This window comes from Marmota flaviventris, chromosome 11 (assembly GCF_047511675.1).
Source record: "Marmota flaviventris isolate mMarFla1 chromosome 11, mMarFla1.hap1, whole genome shotgun sequence".
Classification (NCBI taxonomy): Eukaryota; Metazoa; Chordata; class Mammalia; order Rodentia; family Sciuridae; genus Marmota; species Marmota flaviventris.
In genome coordinates this window covers 117694502-117712992 of record NC_092508.1, presented here as the reverse complement: position 1 = coordinate 117712992, position 18491 = coordinate 117694502, and the positions used below count along the sequence as shown (strand labels likewise).

Here is an 18491-nt window from a genome sequence, read left to right as displayed (position 1 = left end):
GAAACTGATTATACAAATAAATAAATATATGTATGTTTATATACATATCCATAACTTGGCAATTAAAAATTATGTGTATTCTCCCATGATTTCTTTGTGAGTAACTTTGTCTTTTTTTAGAGTCTAAAAATCTTCCTTGCAAAGGTCTTATCTGACTACAGAATAATTTCAGTGTATCATTCTCTGTTATCTCCCTTCTTGTAACATGGTTTAATGTATTATTGTTGATTTTCAGCAATATTATTTATTTTTGTATGTTGACATTGCATTGGGAACTTCTTTTGGATTCACCTGTTGTTGTTGTGATTGAAATGTGTACAGGAGTTTTAGTGGAAATTAGTGCCATTACAATAATGGCATGGATACTATCAAAGAGCCAAAGTAAAATTGTGCATATTTGTGTTGATTTTTGAAATATGAGACATTAGGTACTTTCATGAATAAAATCACAAAGGAGTGATAATCAGTACTGCTTTGGCCTGGTTAAGGAATTGAATGTGAAAGGAGGTGTGGTGAGATACATTGAAAAAGATTGGCAAAAATTCATATATATATATATATATATATATATATATATATATATATATGAATCGGAACTTAGATTTATGTTTCATACCAAATACAAATAAATTCTGGGTTGAAAAAATAGGTATTGGAGAAGATAGAAGCCAGTATATGATGTTGAGGAGGGAAAATTTATGGGGTAAGTGCTTATTCAAGAAGTTAGAAAAGAGGAAAAAAAGTTTCAGCTGAGAAATATAGGACAGAAAAAGAAGAACAGAAATTCATGAGACTACAATAAAGTAGTACATTTTAGTGGAATCAAAAACTTTTTTTGGAAATTTTAATAGATACATTTTTGGTAAATTTTTTATGAGAAAATAAAGTACAAAAAAGTGTTGCAAATGAAGATAGTGAAATTAAAAAAAATCATTACAATCTGAAAAAAATTATCGTAATAACTTTAATAACTAGTTTAAATATAAATTTCTAAACTAGCTTCCCGTAAATTACTTAGTAGACTTATAACCAAGTAAATTCAGCCTTGTTAATGCAAAAAAATTTTTCCTATTCTCTTTTTAAAAAAAAATGTACCAGGAAAATAAATTACATATTCCTTCAGAAAAAATTTACAGATAGGAGTCTTCCCAGTTCATTTCATGTGGCCATTATAATCTTAGATCTGATATTCATCTTAATTATAATAAATATTGAAAATGAATATGAAATATATCATAATAAATGCTTAAAATGATAAAAGAACCAAGAGTAGTATAAAGAAATTACACACATTTCCATTTTTGAACATAGTTGCAAGGAGCCTAAGAAAATGTTTGTAAATGATATCTAACAATAATTAAGTAAAATAGCATGACCAATTTCATTTATTTCAGGAAAGTAAACTTTTAATATCAAGGATTCATTTAAATTCGTTCAAGAAGGAACAAGCTATATGATGACCTCAAACATATAGAAAAAGTTTAAAATTCAATACCAATTTATGATAAAAACAAATCACTTAGAATTTTTCAGAACCTGTAAAGGGATATACATATGTGAAAGTACTTTCAAGAAACATCATTTTTTAATTTTTATTTTTTATTTATATATGACAGCAGAATGCATTACAATTTTTATTACATATATAGTGCACAATTTTTCATATCTCTGGTTGTATACATAGTATATTCACACCAATTCGTGTCTTCATATCTGTACTTTGGATAATAATGATCATCACATTCTACCATCATTAATTACCCTATGCCCTCTCCCTTCCCTTCCAACCCTTCTCCCCTATGTAGAGTTCATCTATTCCTCCCATGCTCCCTCTCCCTAAAGAAACATCATGTTTTATGGCAAAACTTTAAAGGCAGTCTCTTTAAAGTTAAGAACAATTTTCATTTTCAGAAACAATTTTAATTTTATTTATTTATTTATTTTAAATTTTATTTAGAGACAGAGTCTTGCTGAGTTGCTTAAAGCCTCGCTAAATGGCTGAAGATGGCTTTGAACTCACAATCCTCCTGCCTCAGCTTCCAGAGCTGCTGGTATTAATAAGCATGCACTACAGTGCCTGGCTAACAATTTTTATTTTAATGAATCACAAAAATCTTTGCATATGGTGAATCAGTGAAGAGTTAGCATTTTCTAAAAGCTTACTTATGAGTGAATGCAAAACAATTGAATCTCTACAGTATTCCTTTTTTATCTTCTGAAGAGTATTATTTTTACTCATCATAATTCTTTAAATTTTAAAGCAGGATGGGACATAGTGCTTAATATTTAAACTTAAAGCATGTTTTTGTTTACTTTTATGGGTTAGAGATAGTGTCTGTGGATTATTTTATCCAGTAGTTTGTGTTATATCATTGTAAATAATGTATTATTCCTCCAATTTAAACTATTTATAACTTCTGCTCGTTTAATGTCTTTATAATACACATCAAGTCTAGATAAAGAATCATATTAATTTTGTGTAATTTAAGTTATACTCTGAGGGATATAGTCAGTATGTGTGAGCTCTGAATAAAAAGTACCAGTGCATTATGTTCACGTTGAGGACATAAGCTTGCGTGATCAAACACAAACATATTCACTAACACACAGATGCTCACACATATACACAAGATACATTGTGTTGTTTTAATGTTAGTTATATAGTTGCAGTGAAATTTAGCTCATATCATCAAGTAATAGAAAAAAATAATCCAAAGAAATATTGCAAGAGATTGTTACCCAGTCTATAAAAATATAAGGCGCATACAGAAAGAAAGAACATAAAATGTTATTGGAACATTTTAATATTTTATTTTCAGTGAAAGTATATGTCATGCTCCATCAAAAGAGTCCACATGTGCTATGTGTAACCCAACGACTGTGAAATTCCGAACTGATAGATCCATCATTCCAATGGCATGGGCCGAAAGGAAAAATTGTTTCAGGTAGGATTTTATTTCAACTATCATAATTAAAAAGATGAATCTGAAATGTACTCAGAGCTAAAAAAAAACAATACTCATATCTCACCTATTTATCTATTTCTTCAATTATTTTTCTTGTAATTTCTTTCTGGATAGGTCTACCATTAGATGGTGTTACTATATTTTACTTTTCTTTATTCCACATAGACATACCAGAAGATTGAGGTATTTGGAGAGTTCTCTAAGCATCTATGTTCCAAAAAACATTGTTTCTTCATATACAAATTAATTTATATATCTGACTTCCTTACCATTTTATCTGTTCACCTTCATATTTTAGTTTAAATGCATATTTTAATTTTATTCTAAATTTCTAATTTGATAAAAGCTTATATATATATATATATATATATATATATATATATATATATAAATTACTTTATATATATATATAAATTATATATATTATAAATTATATATATATTATATATATAAATTATATATATTATATATATATAAATTATAAATTTATATATATAAATTATAAATTATATATATTATATATATATAAATTATAAATTATATATATATTATATATATATATATATAAATTACTTTAGATTTTTTTTAAAAAGAGAGAGAATTTTTAAATATTTATTTATTTAGTTAGTTTTTTCGGTGGACACAACATCTTTATTTTATTTTTATGTGGTGCTAAGGATCGAACTCAGCACGCTGTGCATGCCGGGTGAGCGTACTACCGCTTGAGCCACATCCCCAGCCCTAGATGGTTTTATTTATTATTTTGCTGGTAGTATGGACTAATGAATTTCATACTAAAGATGTGTTTGATGAAGTACCTAATCATTTTTACATATCCTCAGAGGAAAGGTGTTTTTTTTAAATTAGTTTCCTTTTCTTTCCTTTAAAAAACCATTTATAGATTAGAGATAATACCTGTGGATTAAAATCTGCAAGATTATATTACTTATCATAGATGAAGGAAAGTATAATTATTCACAGTCTTCCTAAAGAGGCTTTTGTAGGAAATATTTATTTTGTAACATGTTTTAATTTATATTTTTATTTAATTGAGGGATGTTCATTTTCATAATACTAATGTTCATCCTAAATAGTTCAAACTTTAAAGAATTAATCTCTTTAGGGGAGGTGTTTTTGGTTCTTTGAAAGTGAGTCATCTACTATCCTGTAGTCAGTGACTATGTGGTAGATGCCATTGTGCTGGGTTTTGTGGGAGATAAAAATATCAGAGATAACTTCTGCCTCATTACAGTAACATACAAGGAACAGTTGTACCATGTATTCACGGAATTGGAACAAGTCAGTAAAAGAAATTCTAAGAGTTTTGGTAGCGGTAACTTATTTAAATCAGTGAAATGGTTCAAGTGTAAAACCACTTGATACTGAAAATATAATCACATTTTGTTTTTGTTGTTCCCTAATAGCAGCATATAATATGAAATTATAATTTAAATACATTCTATATTTGGTATTGGAACTGTTAAGTTGAAAAGTAGAAGCATTTAAATGTGAATTTTTCTGTTGTGTTTGTTGGTTCTTTGATTTGGAAATTGAAATTTGAAGCATTTTCTTCTCTAAGTTGGCCAGGTTTTGTTTGCAGTTTATACCACAAAGTATAGTATGTAATTCAATTTATCCTTTAGGAGTAAGCAGTATTTTATTTTACTTTGTGGTTATTTCCAGGTAAGGATAAAATCACATCAATACAGTGTTTTTTATGTATATAAAAACTATTGTCATTGAATTCTTATATTCTAACTTGGTGATTGTGACATCTTATAGTTCATCGTCTACCAGGTTTTAAAGTTTATTAATCATACGGTCACTTTTATTTCAGAAAGAACGGCTAAAGCTTTAATTTTCTTACAGTTTGTAAAGGAGAAAAGCACCTTTGGACTGTAGCTTAAAGTATACTGCACTTTAGTTATTTACTCAATATTCTAAAGATAGTTAGACTAAAATTGAACCAAAGAAATTATATGATTATGTAATTAGTTGTATATTCCTTTGGGAAAAATATTCAATTGTTTAGATATGTTGTGAAATGTGGGGGACGATTCTTAGATTTGGTCAATCTGTCTCTTATTCATGTATTCATTTACAAAATAATGCATATCTTGTGAAAAGTTCTGTACTTCTCACTCTAACCCTGATAGTCCTCTGATGAGTTATCTCTTTTTGATGTGTCAACAGAGTTTGTAGATACAGTCTCAATGAGGAATAAATACGATTATCACCAGTGTATGCATTTTGGTAGTTTGCAAATTTCAAGGAATTTGTCCAGCTTGTTGGATTTTTCAGCTTGTCAATTTTATGTGTACAAAATTGTAGTAAAAAAGTAGTTGTAATATATTCCTATCTTTTAAATATATTCAGGTTCTATGGCAGTGTGGCCCTATTCCTTCATGATTGATTGTTGATTCTGTCCTCTTTGTTTTTGTTCTTTCTGGCTACATGTTCAAAAATGTATCATCTTTTTGAAGGATTGGCTTTGTGTTTCATTGACTTTCTCTTATTTTTCTGTTTTCAAACTATTGATTTGTTTTACCCATATTATTTCGTTTGTGTCTAATTTGCATGTCTTTTTCTTTTGCTGGTGGTAGAATTCTGGATTGGCAGTTTTTTTTTTCTTTCAACATTCTAAAGATGACACTTATTTTTACTAGCATAATTTCTAATGAGAAATCTGCTGTGTTTCTTTGTCTTTCTGTGATTGATGTATCATATTTTTTTCTAATACCATTGGCTTTTCATTTTTGGCAATTTGATTCTATTTTTTTTCTTTGTGGTATTGGTGATTAAACCTAATCATCACTGAGCTACATCCCAGCTCTTTTTATTATTTTATTTTTATTATTATTATTTTCTTTTTGGATGTTTTTCAAACTTTAAGCCTTTATTTAGTAATTCAATGTCAAAATACAAACAACAACAACAACAAAAAAAAAAAACAACGACAACAACAAAAAACACAGAATTCTTTATTTTGGCCGTTTCTAAATTGTCATCTCTTACACTATTGCTTCTGCCATTATTTTTCTCTTCTCCTTCTGAGATTTCACTCATGCCTTTTTTTTAAAAAAATAATTTATTTGTTTTTAGTTATACATGACAGTAGAATGCATTTATGCACTTTGATATATCATATTGTTTTATTTTGAGACAGTGTCTTGTTATGTGGCTTATGGCATTACTGAGTTGTTGTGTGTGGCTGGCCTCAAACTTGAAATCCTCCTTTCTCAGTTTCCTGAGTTACTGGTATTATAGACATGCACCACCATGCCCAGTGATTTGATTCTTTTGTGTATATTTTTGTTTGGTTGTTATATTTTTCTGCATGTGTTTTCTGAGATTTTTGGATCTGTAGTTTGACATCATTAGTTTTTGAAAATTCTCAACTGTTGTGTCTTCAAATACCTTTGGCCCCATTCTGTGCCACCACATCTTCTATAATTCCCTGATATTCTATCACACTTACACAACCCTTTCTAATATAGTACTGTAGATTTCATATTTTCTTTTTTTCTTCTCCTTGTGTTTCAATAAACACTTTGAATAAGTGTATAGTTTTAGTATTTCAATTAATCATTTCTGTACTTTGAATTTCTCTTCTAAAATTACTTAACTGATATTATATATTGTCTCTGTTTTCCAGTATATCTTTTGTCACATTAATTATTTTAAATTAATCATCAATAATTTTTATACCTATGCCATGAATAAGTCTTGTCCTTAGCATTGCTTGTTATCTTGTGAATGTGCCAATTTTTTTGCCTTTTCATATGACAATTTTTATTGAAGTTGGACATTTTGACTAGGAAAGTAGATATTTTTCTGCTTTGAGATAATCATCCTTTAATGTTAGGGATGTGTTAATTTAGTAAAAAGTTTTCAGACTTTGATATTTATTGTTGCCATGACTGTATTCATTTCATTGAAATCTTCAAATACCCTTAAAATTTTTAAGGTATAGTTGGATTCATTAGAATTTTTTTCCAGTGTGTAATCTTTCCTTGGATTTCTTATTTTGGACAGTTGCCCAGAAAGTCCTTCTTGCAGCCCTGCCAGCATTATTCCACTGCTTTCTTTTTTTTAAAAAAAATTAAATGTTTATTAGTGATTGATAATTCAGAAAGAGGGACATTCTCTGAATTGATTCAGTTTTAATCTTTGACAAACATAAGATCTCAATTTCTTGAGAATTTAGCCTTCATGATTGCTCTGGGTCCTCCTCCAGCTGTAATTCTGACCTAGCACTTCTTCCTGACTTTTTGCCAAAGCTGAAACATTTTTTCCTACTTCCTGTTTCTTGAGCTGCAACAAGCTTCTCTAGCACTGTAGGTAACAGTTTTGTTTCTCTCTGTATTTAAAAAGCTTTATTCCATTAGGAGGTGTGGGGAAAAGTGTGTGTGGGTAGAGTTTTGGCAAAACCTACATTCTTCTAGCCAGCTCCTGTGGAAAGCTTGTTTCCTTTGATCTTTCTGTTTGCATGGGAGGAGTTTGTGAATAAAAAACTTATAACATTGCACAATTTTCTAGTGTGTGATCCCTTGAGGGTTCATTTTCTTACATTGGTCTTCACTTGGCTTTTAACAACTTATCAAAAAATTTTGGATGAATCTTCTTACCATGTTAGTCAAATTTCTGTGGCTATGACAAAATGCCTGACACAGACACTTAAAAGGAGGAAGGACTTATTTTGACTCACAGTGTTGGAGGTTTCAATTCATAATCAGTTGGCCTGTTTGTAGGCCTTAGGTGAGGTAGGGCATCATGGCCAGGACATGTGGTGAAACAAAGCTGTACATCTCATGGCAGCTATGAAGCTGAGTGTCACTTTAATAACCAAAGTTAGCCCTTTCACCCCAAAATCCATTAAGCTGTGAATCAAAAATGAATTAATTCACTGAGGTCAAAGTTATAATGATCTAGTCATCTTCCCAAGACCCCATTTCTGAACCCTGCTGCATTGGGGACCAACTCCTCAATGCATGAGCTTTGTGGGGTCATTTTGGATCTAAACCATAACCACAATTTATGTAGCAGCTGAAAAAAAATGCTCAGATCTTTGTTCTGCTTTTAAGCTCTATCTATTCTCAGATATGCCCTACCACCTCAATTTCTTTATAAATCAAGAAAAACTGTTAATTGGCAGCTTTTCCTTGGTCTTTCCTTATTGTAACGATGGGTTTGTACTATTACATTCATTTTCCTTTTCTGAGCTGAAATCAGAAGTATAAACCTATTTCAAAAATAATTAGCTATAATTAAGTTAGCTTAAATTTTGTTAATTTTAGAGCTTTAAGACATGGACTTCTAGAGATCTAGTTCAACTCTGAATTTTTATATATGCTAGAAAGGAAGAATTACTAACTAATGAAACATTAATATTGAATATCTGTTGCTGCATATGTTCTCAAAACTGTCTTATCAATGTCAAGTACATAGCACTTGGGTTCATGAATTTCCATTTAGACTTAGTCACTTAAGGGTCTATGAAATGATCACTAACAAGCAATATTATAGAATGAGTCCTTCTATAGAATATGACATTCTCTGGATATCTTTTGAAAGAGTAATTTTTAATTTTTTTAATAGTCAGATGGCATTTTATTAGTTTTAATGCTACTTAGTTTTCTGTAACTCATAATATTTAACATTTGTAGTAGATATTTAAATAGATATTTTGATACATTTGTTGATACTTTTTGTGTGGCAAACTTTCATTTCAAATTATTGCCAAGAAATATATGACCTCATTGATGATTTCTTTAAAATTTACAGGCACTTTCTGTTGTATTAATGTGAGGTGATTGGTCTGTTGAAATAGATATCAAACACCTGCAAGCTCTGTAATCTATTTTAGGAGAGTTAACATGTTAACATTAATATGTAATTTTTTATTAAAAGATATTCATGAAAAAATGCATTACAATAGAAATGTATTCTAAATTTATATCACGTTTTTCAGCTTCATCCAGAATATAGAAATGGGAGTTCTCAAGGCATATTGCTCTATGTAAATTGCTTGAGGGTGGGTATATCCATCATTTCTCCTTCAATATCTGAAGCAAGGCTTAGCATGTACTAAAAACTCAATCAGTATTTATAAAATTAATTAATAATGAAAATTGCAGCATTAAGAATACTCATCTTTGTCTTAATTTGAAGAATTTTTAACTTAAAATTTACAAGTATTTAATCATTTACTTAAAATAGGAAAAGGTAGACATCCGTTTCCTGAGATAATTCTAATGAATGGAATATTAAATTATTAGGTAAATTTTAATACCTAGAATGTTTCTGATACAAAAGTGTAGTTATAAACTTTCAGAATAAAATATTACTTGAATGATAATGTATAGACTTTGCAGATACCTTCATATTTATTATAATTGTTACATAGAACAATTCTATGTAGACTGTCAAATATCATGATTCTTCATTGTACAAATGAAAGAGTTGTACTTCAGAAAGATTAAGTAGTTAACAAGATTAAGTAGTTAACAATATTAACAAGTAGACTTCAAACCCAGGGCTTAATACCTCAAAGTCACATTTATTTATTTTCCATTTTACAATAATAGCTTTTTTCTTATGTGATACTTCATAAGGTATGTTGAAACAAAATTGGAGTTTATGTCCTATTCTGACTCCCAATACTGCACCTCTGTTGTTCTGTGACCTTGGGCAAGTCAGATGATCTAATATTCTATATGTTTTATTTTTCATCCCTCAAGGTTATAACCCAATTTTTGCTTTACACTCTGTGTAGTGACAGAAATATTTATTAATGATAATATTTTGTTAGCTTTTCTTCTATTGTTTTATCAATTTCATACACAGTTTGTAAGCTTATTGAAGTCAGAAATAATTCATCATTTAAAATATGTAGTATTTTATATAGTATATATAAATATATACTATATAAAATAACATTATGTATTTATTCTGTATATAATATATATAATCCATGTTTATGTATATACATTTAATGTATTTGTGTATCTATATATACTATATTTATGATAGTGCTCTGCTCAATGTAAGGGGTGAATTATGAACTTATTATGTTCATTACATTGTTAGTGTCTTAATCACACAGTTGATGAACTTTGATTAGTGAAAATCTGAAACTAAGAAGGTCAGCCTGGCACCCACTGTACCTGAAACAATGTTTAGCTCTGCTCCCAACTCCTTTTAATGACTGTGTAGATAAATTTTGGTGGTTTGACTCTGCTTAATAACTGTTTTGTATTTTTCCTGTCTTATGTAATTTAAGCAACTGTATCTTATTGCTTTATTAGAAAACAGCACTGCACAAGTAACATCCACAGGAAGCCTTATATTTCAGAACTTCGAGGAGGCTATGAGTGGAGTTTACACATGTTTTCTTGAGTATAAACCTACTGTGGAAGAAATTGTTAAAAATCTTCAACTAAAATATCTTGTATATGGTAAGAAATGAATTTAATTGTATATCATTTATTTATTTTTTCTTTTTGGTACTGAGAGTTGAACCTAGAGTCAGTCTACCATTAAGGTACATTCCAGGCCTTTTATTTATTTATTTTTAATTTTGAGATAAGGTTTCACTAAGTGACTCAGGGCCTCACTGAGTTGCTGAGGCTTACCTGGAATTTGTGATCCTCTTGCCTCAGCCTCCTGAGCTGGTGGATTATAGGCATGCACCACCAACCTGGATTAATATTCCTTAATGTTTTAAAATACTTAAATATTTTAACAGTATTGTTTTAAAGGGAAATTGCTATTTTGGTCTTTTTTAATTAAAATGAATCTGCCATGCTTATTTTACTTTGTGTAGTTTAATGTGGTTGGGGCACAGAATAGTTAATGGGGCTTAGTTGTTTTTTTTTTTTTTTTAAGAGAATGTCATGATGTATATACATTTAAGTTTTTTAATGAAAGTAGGGGCTGTATAAATCATGTTTTCTGATGGTGATTTGATTTATTGTGTACCACTCTTAAATTCTAAGTATCATGATTACTAGTACACTGCCATTTCCTAAATCAGTATTAGGTAGCACATTGTATATTCCTTTCCTAAAAGTTTGATTGTTAATGCACAGAATTAAGAAAGAAGGAATGCATTTGATTTTAGCTTAGAAAGACTCAGTTTGGATGTCTGCTTTATAGAACTATAAGATAATAACTGTGCTATTTAAGCAATTAAATTTGTGGTTATGTGTTATAGTAGTGTTATGTTTTGGATATAAAGTATTCCCCAAAAGCTTATATGTGCAACAATACAAGATGGTTTAGAGGAGAAATGATTGGGCTACGAGAGCCTTAATCTAATCAGTGGATTAATCTCCTGATGGGGATTAACTGATTGGTAAATGAAGGAGGGTAGTGTGTGGCTGGAGGAGGTGGGCAGTGGGGGTGTAGCTTTTGGGTATATATTTTGTACCTGGATAGTGGAGTCTTTTTCCTCTCTCCTTCCTGATCATCATGTGAGCTGCTTCTCTCTGCCACACTCTTCCACTATGATATTGTGCCTCACCTTGAGCCCTGAGAAATGGAGCCAGCTTCTGCCTTTCATGGAGATAATCCTCCAACTGGGAGCTAGGGTCAGAGAGAGCCCTGTGTTCTCCTCTATACCAGTTAGCATGGAATCATCATCTCTTCTGCTGTGCTGAGGGGCAGAAAGGGAATTGTTCTTGGCCCAAATACTTGCTTCATATGATTACTGTTCTGACTTTACATTTTCTTGAATAAATGTTTCTTCACTTTTTCTATGCATATCTTAATACTATAGTATGATGTTCTCTTAAGAAAAACTCCTATGTAATTATAAGAGATACACATCACTTTTTTCATGTAGAACCATTTTTAGTGTAACAACAACAGATATCTTGGTCATCATTGTTAATAGTGATAACAGTTAACTTTTTAAGAATTTTAGAAACCATGTCCCTACCATCATGAGCTTGACAGCTTCCTCATATGTGAAGACAGCTGAGTTTTACTTCTTTTGACTTCGTTTAATGGAATTGGTCAGTATTTGGAAGCTTTGTATATAGTGAACCAATAGTGTTTGAATTGCTTGAACATAATGTTACAAAACCCTGCATGGGCAGAAAATACTCATTCAAAGTACTAGAAATTAATGGATGGATACTTCATTAATATGGTTTCAGATTATACCATCCAACAAATTTTTAAGAAATCCCCCACTTGGTGAGTGTGTGTGATGTCAAAAAAAGAACCTTCATGGTTACCTGAAAAGATTGCTTTCTTTCCAATTATATACCTGTATAAGAAAATATTTTTATGTTCATATATCAACTTGAATGCAGAAATAAATTTAAGAATATAGTGGAATTATATGAAACCAGGCCTTTAAAAATGGCAAAACATAAAACAATACTATTTTCTCTCTGTTTTTGAAAAGATATTGTCCTAAAATGTTTTTATGTTATCTAGTGGATTTATTTTCACTTTTAATGAGTATATATTTTTAAAGTTTCTATTTTAATTTCTAGTACTGTATATATTGGTACATAAAACCCAAATGAAATTTTTTATGTGATCCTCAGTAATTTTTAAAAATGTGAAGAGAACATAAGACAAAAAGTTTTGAAGATACCTGCTATAGATTTTAATCATTGTCATCTATTTTAGATACTGTTTCTTCTAATTATAATATATAATTTATGTATTGATTTTTATGTCATTTTTATCATTTTCATTTCTTCTAGACTTGTTTCTTTTTTTCTAAACTTTCTGATTTTAATTGGAGGATTTTAGTTTACAAGCTGTTGGGGGAGTCTTTGCACATTAGTTGATTCCTTACAATGATGTAAGGGACACAGCATATAGTTGTGTCATAGGTGAGGTGAAAGATAAACAATAGGATCATCAAGGGTAAAGAGGCATAGGAAATCTTTGTAAAAGATCCCTACACTCTCCTTCACTGAGGGGTTGCATGGAGCCTTCTCCTTTCTTCAGTAGTGAAAGTCTAGTAACATGTGCCATGTTTCTGCCCAGAGATGCAGTAGAATCTCAGTAGCCAGTGTTAATTAGGAACTAATCAGGTGCCTAGGCATTCTGTGCCTACCAACTATAAAAAAATCAAGCCTCTGAGAAGACAGATAGGTGTGTTCAGAGCCTCAACTGGGAAACAGTTTTATGATGGTGGTGGGGGGGATCCATCTGTGTAGGGAAATATTTACTAGCCAAAAGCCAACCCTACAAACAGCCTCTACTTTCTTGTTAACTCATATACATGAAATAATCCTGTATTATTGTGTGTGTCTATGTAGACTTCCACTAGGCATTCAGAAGAAAGTACTTTTGAGATAGTTAGAATGTTTTGACAGTATGTTGTTTTATATTCAGACTTCTGCCTGAGGCAATAGCTTGATATGTTGCAAATTTCTGGAAAGCAAAAGTTGCTCTTAAAATCCACAGGTAGAGAGGCACTTGCTTTGTCTCCATGCGTTATCATGAGACTTGCTCTAGTTTACAGCTCTGACTTCATGTGTTCAATTATTTCATGTGACATTTGTATGCATTATATGTAGTTGATATTATAAATCATGATGTATGTTTATGTATATACATGATAAATGTGTGCATTATTTATTTTATGCTATAGTTGAATCAGTGTGTGTGACAGATTTATAAGATTTGTATCTAGGCATTTTCTTTGTTTTCAGTGTTCTTGTTTACTCTTTGGTGAACCTCTTTCTCCTGGTAACATCTTTATTTTTAGTTTATAGGATATTTTTCCTGTTTGTTCCTTTATTACTTCACTGTTTTGTCTCTCCTTCTGGAACTCATTTTGTTTGACATTAGTTATCTTGGATCTCTCTTCCTTATTTTATGTTGCTCTTGTAATTTTGTTTCTTTATTACTATATGCTGTTTGAGACCATTGTGTGGTTCTCATTCCTGGTCATAGATGAAACCAGTGGATATTTCTTTAGCAATTAGAAGCTGTCTAGTGTTTATATAAAAAACAGAAGTAACTAAGAAAGTAGATAGAATCCTAGTTTCAATAGTGTAACTTAAACGAGTAGGTAGGAGCTTGGTGCACATGCCTGTAATCCCAGAGGCTCAGGCTGAGGCAGGAGTATCTTGAGTTCAAAACCAGCCTCAGTAATTTAGCAAGTCCCTGAGCAACTCAGTGAGACCCTTTGTCTAAATAAAATATAAAAAAAAAAAAAACCCTGGGGATGTGCCTCAGTGGTTAAGTGTCCCTGATTTCAATCCCTGGTAACAATAACAACAACAAAAGTCAGATAGTGGAAAAATGGCAGCATTCACTTCATTGTAAGTGGAGAATTCTTCTTCAGCAGTGTAAGCCAGGAGCAGGCAGGGACACCCTCTGGTTGACTGAAGAACATTGGAGCTCTCTATATTTGAGGTGAACTTTCTGATCTTTGGTATTGTTATGGATTACTTGTCATTTTTATATTTCTTGTATCTCTTCAGTGAGACTTGAGGATGGGCTTGAAAAAAAAGTGTTGGCAATTGTATAACTGTAAGATGAAGAAATGTTAAGTCTGAGCATCACGTTATAGTGGTTCAGAGCACAAACTCTGGGGCAAGACTCCCTAGGTTATATTCTTAATGTTTTTATTGGTTCTTGTTAGATATACATGACAGTAGAATGTATTTTGACTTTTTATATGTACATTGAGTATTCTTGTGGTTGTACATGATGTAGAGTTTCAATAATGAACATAGAAATGTTATGTCAAGTTCATTCTACTGTATTTCCTATTCTCATCCTTCCTCCTTTTCCTTCATTCCCATTTGTCTACTCCAATGAATTTCTATCCTCATCCCCCATTGTGAGTTAGTATCTGTATATTAGAACATTTAGCCTTTGTTTTTTTTTGAATTATCTTATTTCCCTGACCATGATATTCTTAAGCTCCATCTATTTGCCGGCAAATGTCATAATTTCATTCTTCCTTAAGGATGAGTTATATTCTTTTGTGTTTATATACCACATTTCTTTATCCATTCATTTGTTGAAGGGCACTTAGGTTGGTTTCACAGTGTAGCTATTGTGAGTTGGACTGCTATAAACACTGATGTGGTTGTGTCCTTTGGATATAAAATGAGGAGTAGAATAGCTAGGTCAAATTGTGGTTCCATTCCATGTTTTCTGAGGAATCTCCATACTGCTTTCCAGAGTGGTTAAACCAATATTCAGTCCCATCAGAATGTCTGAGTGTACCTTTCCACCCATATCCTTGCTGACGTTTATTGTTACTTGTATTCTTGATAATTGCCATTCTTATTGGAGTAAGATGTAATCAGTGTAGTTTTAATTTGCATTTCTCTAATTGCTAGATATGTTGAACATTTTTCATATATTTGTTGACCATTTGTGTTTCTTATTCTGTGAAGTGGTTGTTTAGATCATTTGTCTATTTATTGATTGTTTTATTTGGGTTTTTTTTTTGTATAAGGTTTTTTGAATTGTTTATATATTCTGAAGATTTATGCTCTGTCTGAGGTGCATAACTATTGAAACTATTCTCATCTTTCCTCCTTTCCCTTCATTCAAAGGGAAAGATTTTGGCAAAGATTTTCTCCCATTCTGTAGGCTCTCTCTTCATGTTCTTGATTTTTTTCTTTGCAGTAAAGAAGCTTTTTAGTTTGAATCCATTCCATTTATTGATTCCTGATTTTACTTCCCGCATTGTAGGAGTCTTATTGAGGAAGTTGGTTCCTAAGCCAACATGAGAGAGTTGGTCCTACTTTTTCTTCTAGTAGGCACAGGGTCTCTGGTCTAATGCCTAGGTCCCTGGTCCAATTTGAGTTGAATTTTGTGCAGGGTGAGAGGGGTTCAATTTAATTTTGCTACCTATGGATTTCCAGCTTTACCACCACCATTTATTGAAAAGTTTTTTTTTCTTCCAATGTATCTTTATGGCACTTTTGTCTTATATGAGATAAAATTGTATTTATGTGGGGTTTTCTCTGTTTTCTTTCTTGTACCATTGACCTTCATGTTTGTTTTCATGCTAATACCATGCTTTTTTGTAATTACAGTGCTGTAGTATAATTTAAGGTCTGGTATTGTGATGCCTCCTGCTTCACTTTCTTTTTTTTTTTTTTTTTTTTTTTTGCTGTGGATTACTTTGGCTATTTGGGCCTCTTATTTTTCCAAATGAATTTCATGACTGCTTTTTCTATTTTTGTGAAGAACATCATTGAAATTTTAATAGGAATTGCATTAAATCTGTATAGAACTTTTGATAGTATGACCATTTTGACAATATTAATTCTGCATATTTATAAACATGGGAGATCTTTCCATCTTCAAACATCATCTTCAGTTTCTTCCTTTAGTGCTCTTTAGTATTTGTTGTGGAAGTCTTTCAACTCTTTTGTTAGATTGATTCCAAAATATTTCATTGTTTTTGAGGCTATTGTGTATGGGATAGTTTTCCTAATTTCTCTTTCAGTTGGTTCATCATTGTTGTGAAGGAACATAATTGATTTAATGATGTTAAGTTTATATCCTACTGATTTGCTGGGAGTTTTCTCATGGAATGTTTTTGGTCTTCTGAGTATATGTTATTGGCAACTAGGGATAATTTGAGTTCTTCTTTGTGTATTTGTATCACTTTCTTTCTTTTGTCTAATTGCTTTGGCTAGAGTTTCAAGTAATATATTGAGTAAAAGTGGTGAAAGAGGGCATCTTTGTATTATTCTGGATTTTAGAGAGAATGATTTGCATTTTTCTCTTTTTACAATGATCTTGCCCTTTGTTATAATATATATATATATATATATATATATATATATATATATATATATATCTTTTACAATGTTGAGATATGTTCCTACTATTCCTAATTTTTCTAGTGAATGGATACTGTATTTTGTCAAATATTTTTTTTACTATCTATTGAGATAATCATGTTATTATTGTTTTTAAGACTGTTAATACATTTATTAATATTTGTATGTTGAATCAACCTTGCATCCCTGGAATGAACCCCACTTGAGCATGGTTCACTATCTTTTAAATATGTTTTTGTATGTAATTTCAAAGTATTTTATTAAGAAGTTTTTCATCTATGTTCATCAGGGATATTGGTCTGAAGTTTTCTTTCACTGATGTGCCTTTGTCTGTTTTAGATATCAGGGTGATAATAGCTTCATAGAATGAGTTTGGAAGGGTTCCCGCCTTTTCTATGTCATGGAATAATTTGAGGAAGGTTGGTGTTAATTCTTCTGTGAAGGGCTTGTTGAACTCGGCTGAGACTCTGTATGATCCTGGGCTTTTCTTTGTTGCTAGGCTTTTGATGATGTCCTAAATTTCATTGTTGAAATGTTATCTGTTCAAATTTTCTATGTTCTCCTGATTCAATTTACATACATCATATGTTTCTAGAAATAAATTGATGTCTCAAGGTTTTTCATTTTATTAGAGTATAAATTATCAAACTATTGTCTGATTTTCATCTTCATTTTGGTAGTTTTCATGTTTATATTTCCTTTTTCATCAAGAATTTTAGTCATTTGTTATATCCCTCTTACTCTTGGTTAACATGGGTAAGTGTTTATCAATATTATTTATTTTTTCAAAGAACTAACTTTTTGTTTCTTTGGTACTTTTTAATTGTCATTTGCTGTTGTAGTTGGTTCAGTTTCATTGATTTCAGCTGATTTTATTTATTATCTGTCTTCTATTAATTTTGTTGTGGATTTGTTCTTTGTTCTAGGCCTTTGAGATGTAAAGTTAAATTATTTATCTGGATACTTTCTATTCTTTTAATGAACAAGTTAAATGCAGTGAACATTCCTCTTAGAATTGCCTTAATAGTGTCAATAGATTTTCATATTTTGCTGCTATTCTCATTTCCCTCTAAGTGTTTTGTTAATTTCATTCCTGTTTTCTCTGCTCTCCATTGATCAATGAATAGTGTATTAGTCTTCAGATTTTAGAGTTGTTTCCATTTTGTATATTATTGTTGTTTTCTAATTTCATTCCATTATGATATGATAGAATACAAGGTATTTCTTTATTTTTTTGTATTTTGTAAAAGTTGCATTTTGGTCTAAGATATGGTTTTATTATATATATATATATATATATATATATATATATATATATATATATATATTGCCAGTAAGAGTATCTTTAGTCATTCTATATATTCTCTCTCTCTCTATATATATTATATATCATAATGATAATATATAAGATATATTATAAGATACATATTTTATGTAATATCTATATATGTTATGTGTACATTATTAATTATATTTTTATTTCTATAGCTCCTTTCTTTAGGTTTTGTGTAGTGATGAGAGAGGTGTGTTAAACTTATCAAGTATTCTTGTATCTGGTTTATTTGATTCTTGAACTTGAAAGGATTTGTTTGATGAATGTAGATGTTTCATCATTTGGGGCATAAATATTTACAATTGTTATATCTTGTTGATTTAAAATTCATTTAAGCAGTATGGAATATCCTTCTTTGTCCCTTCTGATTAACTTTGGCTTGAAATCTTCTTTTTCTGATAT

The 18491-nt window shown here is 30.5% G+C and overlaps 1 pseudogene; it reads left to right on the top strand.

Moving 5' to 3' along the window:
- LOC139707725 (zona pellucida-binding protein 1-like) overlaps positions 1-18491 on the top strand; it is a 56688-nt pseudogene that overhangs the window by 13245 nt on the left and 24952 nt on the right.